The 4,609-nt window shown below is 41.1% G+C and overlaps 1 non-coding gene across 1 annotated transcript; it reads left to right on the top strand.

The window, feature by feature from the left end:
* Nucleotides 1-419: 419 nt before the first annotated feature.
* On the top strand, nt 420-526 carry LOC124721648. The gene has a single exon (XR_007006366.1). It is a non-coding gene; the product is annotated as a U6 spliceosomal RNA (small nuclear RNA).
* Nucleotides 527-4,609: the final 4,083 nt, after the last annotated feature.

The following is a 4,609-nucleotide window of genomic DNA, read 5'->3' as shown; positions in this document are numbered from 1 at the left end:
AGACTGATACAACACTCTTCAGAATGGTACAAGTAATGGTTTTAGAGAATTTTGTCGCTTTTAAAAATAGATGTCAGTACTGTATCAAGCTACTTGATTTTGTTTTGAATGACATTGTCAGTACTTCCATTGCTTCGGCAACTGACTATTTTACTCTAATTTCTCTATACCACTTAGAAAATAATTGCAAAAAATTCTTACTGGATTAACAGCAATTCCAAACAAAAGCAGTTGCTGACAGGTGCAAAAATTACCGAACTATCAGTTTAATAAGTAATGTTTCCAAAATACTAACACGAATTCTTTACAGAAAAATGGAAAAATTGGGAGAAACGGACCTCTGGGAAGATCAGTTTGGATTCCGGAGAAATGGAGGAACAAGCCACACTGACCCTACGACCGCCCCCGGTAGCTGAGTGATACTCGCTTCGGCGGTACATATACTAAAATTGGAACGATACAGAGAAGATTAGCATGGCCCCTGCGCAAGGATTACACGCAAAATCGTGAAGCGTTCCACATTTCTATTTATTTGCCGGCACGGTAGCTCAGCGTGTTCGGACAGAGGGTTACATACCCTCTGTAATAAAAAAAAAACTGAGTTAATAGATCATCAACGAACTTAATCGGATGTCTTACGACGTCCGCCCCGAGCAGATACAACGAACAAACGCGGACAAAATGAGAATTAAAAATAAAAAAAATAAAAAAAGTGGTCAGCGCGACAGTGTGTCAATCCTAAGGCCCCGGTTCGATTCCCGACTGGACTGGAGATTTTGTCCGCTCAGGGACTGGGTGTTGTATTGTCCTAATCATCATCATTTCATCCCCATCGACGCGCAAGTCGCCGAAGTGGCGTCAAATCGAAAGACTTGTACTCAACGAACGATCTACCTGACGGGAGGCCCTAGTCACACGACATTAACTTATAGCATAGGTTAAGGAAAGGCAAACCTACGTTTATTGCATTTGTAGACTTAGAGAAAGCTTTCGACAATGTTGACTGGAACACTCTATTAGAAATTTTGAAGGTAGCAAAGGTGAAACACACAGAGCGAAAGGCTAATTGCAACTTGCACAGAAAACAGATGGCAATTATAGGAGTCAAGGGGCATGAAAGGTAGGCAGTGGTTGAGAAGGAAGTGAGACAAGGTTGTAGCCTATCCCAGATGTAGAAGCAGTAAGGGAAACCAAAGAAAAATTTGGAGCGGAAATTGAAGTTCAGGGGAAAAAAAATAAAAACTTTGATGTTTTACGATGACATTGTAATTCTGTCAGAGACGCAATGGATCTGGAACAGCAATTGAGCGGATTGGACAGGGTCTTGAAAGGACGATACAAGATGAACCTCGACAAAAGCAAAACAACGATAATGGAATGTTGTCGAACTAAATCAGGCGATGCTAAGGGAATTAGACTAAGGAAGGTGAGACTGAAAGTAGTAGATATGCTATTTGGGCAGCAGAATAGCTGATGATCGCCGAAATAAAGAGTATATAAAATGCAGATTGGCAATGGCAACAAAAGTATTTCTGATGAAAAGAAATCTTTTAATGTCGAGCATAGATGTAACTGTTAGGAAGTCTTTTGTGAAGCTGTTTGTATGGAGTGTAGCCATATGTGGAAGTGAACAGTGGACGATAAACAATTTAGACAAGAACAGAACTGACGAGAAAGAAATTTGTGGCGCAACTTGACCAACAGAAGGGCAGAACACATTCTAATACACCAAGGGATCACCAGTTTAGTATTGGAGGGCAGCGTCGGGAGGGGGAGGGGGAGGGAGGGAGATCGTGATGACTGCAGTAAGCGGACTCAGAAGAATGTAAGTTGCAAGAGTTATTCGGAGATGGAGAGGCTAGCGCAGGATAGAGTACCATGCAGAGATGCATCAAATTAGTCTTCAGACTGAAGCCCATAACAAATAAAGCAACTGGATTTGCTGAAGGGATAGCTGAAGGTTTATAAGTCTGGCTTTAGATTCACAGCTACCAGACATGATTCCACGTCCTTCACTTGGGAAAGAAAGCTCGAAAACTGACTCTCTAGCAAACCCTTCTAGGAGAAGGAGGGGTGAGTGCTCACTCAAAGACAAATTCAGCTTCTACCAAACCGTTGTTACGGATAAAAGGTGAAAAATAAGTGAGAAACAAAATAACATGTTGAAACTAGGCGCATTTTTCTGAACTCCTACATTGTGCCCAATTTTCCGTAACTATGAGGTACTGTGGTCAATGCTGTCACAACATGTTTGTTTTTCTGATTTCCGGGAAAACTTCCAAGCGATCTTAACACGCCAGTATCTGGACGAATACCAAGCGGAAGCAGCAGACGGTTTACAATCAGACTTATACATAAGATAAATAAAATAACTTAATTAATTCTAAATTGACATAGAAGGGTAGAATGGCGATGATAACTTTGTATGTTAAAAGGTTTAGAAATCTGTTTATCTGTTGCAATACGCGTGTTTTTTAAGTCACCAACTCTTACTGACGTGAACCCCTTCGCCACTTTTCCCTTCGAGTATTGTAGGCACTTTTCCCGATCGGACGGGGTTGGGTTGTTTGGGGAAGGAGACCAGACAGCGAGGTCATCGGTCTCGTCGGATTAGGGAAGGATAGGGAAGGAAGTCGGCGGTGCCCTTTCAGAGGAACCATCCCGGCATTTGCCTGGCGTGATTTAGGGAAATCACGGAAAACCTAAATCAGGATAGCCGGACGCGGGATTGAACCGTCGTCCTCGCGAATGCGCCACCTCGCTCGGTCCCGATCGGACGCCTGTTGTCACTGGTGCTAGAACAAACTAAATGGTTCAAATGGCTGCTGAGGTCATCAGTCCCCTAGAACTTAGAACTACTTAAACCTAACTAACCTAAGGACATCACACACATCCATGCCCGAGGCAGGATTCGAACAAGCGACCGTAGCAGTCGCGCGGTTCCAGACTGTAGCGCCTAGAAGAAACTATCAAAACTGAAATAAATATGAAGAAACTACAGGACATTAACAATGATACTGGAAAAATGTATTACTCTTTTTCAAGTGAGTTAATAAGATTACTATAACACACTTACGTTCAAAAACAAAAAAAAACACATTTTACTAAAAAAATAACGGAACAATCTTCCTCTGTCACTCTCACTGACAACAATGGCGATGCAACTGAGGTAACAGAAGTCATCGGATAGCGGTATGCACATTTGGAGTTGGCAGTAGTATCGCGTACACGAAGTATAAAAGGGCAATGCACTGTCAGAGCTGATTATTCGTACTCAGGTGGTCCATGTGACAAGGTTCCCGACGTGATTATGGCCGCACGACGGGAATTAGCAGATTTTGAATGCGGATTGGTTGTTGCAGCTAGACGCATCGGACACTCAATTTCGGTAAGCGTTAGGGAATTCAAGATTCCGAGATCCACAGTGTAAAGAGTGTGCCGAGAACACCACATTTCAGGCATTACCTCTCTGAAAAATCTCATTTTATAGTGTAGGTCTGATAATCTATGCTTCATCTGTGGATCTACATGCAGCAGTCGGAACGAGAAAATGCTATTTTATACGTTATAAAAGAAAAAGAAAAGTCAAATTTCTCGGTGAAAAGACATCCTCTCTAGACTCCGGCACCTTGTCTATCTCTACCGGGTGCAACACCAAACATTCCGTCACAGAGTCACATGTTCCGCTGTCCAGATGGCTTTTCTGTCTAATGAAGTGCCAAACTGTGAAAGTGAAGACAGTCATTGCAATACTGGGAGTTTTTCACTTTCATCTGGATAAACGTTGGACCTGGAATGAGCTTAACACAAGCAACTAAGAAATGTAGCTTCTAAAACACACTCGCTTAAGCTTCAAGTCTGCCAGATGACATTTCAAAATATAAAGCATGAAAATAACGCAATAAATCTATTAACATGATCAGGTGTGGAGCTTTGTACGCAAATTTCATCAAAGTTGAATAAGATTTTTACAAACATTTACTTATATCTCCTCTTCGCGTATTTCTCAATGGTATTCTTCATTAGTTATATATGTTTATGTCCAACAGGAAATCCTCAGTTTTTCCCATTTTTTCCACTGTCAGCCTGACATTGTAAGAATGTGAATAAAATATCTTTGTGAATATGTTCTAGTTTTATTTCCTGACTCGTTCGATACTCTGGATTTAATCACATACAGATGTTATCTTATGATCATTGACTCAAAAATGGTGGCATCCGCAATCACATTAATAAAACAGAAGGATATTCTTAACACATCCTAATGAAGTATCAATAATGGCAGACAAAAATTATTGTCTCCTCTTCAATAAATTTCTGTGGGCGTCCATGTCACCATTAAGATTTGTGTTTACGACTGTTAAACGGGAATTTCTCAAGCATTACAAAAATAATTCATTTGCTTTCGTTATTCATCTTCATCGCGGAATACGGCAATTATCTACTCAGTGTCGATTTCAAGAGTTAGAAAAGAGTGGAAGCTGCAATCACTAAAATGTTGGATATTCTGAAACATTGTGTTCAAGGGCGGCTTTTCGTTGATATCTCGGTTTTGAATAGTGCGCTTCGTTTGCACAGATGAAGTTCACCAACGAGCGAGCATATTTTC

The sequence above is a fragment of the Schistocerca piceifrons genome, chromosome 1, assembly GCF_021461385.2.
Source record: "Schistocerca piceifrons isolate TAMUIC-IGC-003096 chromosome 1, iqSchPice1.1, whole genome shotgun sequence".
In the NCBI taxonomy this organism is placed as follows: domain Eukaryota; kingdom Metazoa; phylum Arthropoda; class Insecta; order Orthoptera; family Acrididae; genus Schistocerca; species Schistocerca piceifrons.
The sequence above is the reverse complement of the archived record's forward strand: the minus strand, read 5'-3'. Positions and strand labels throughout refer to the sequence as shown.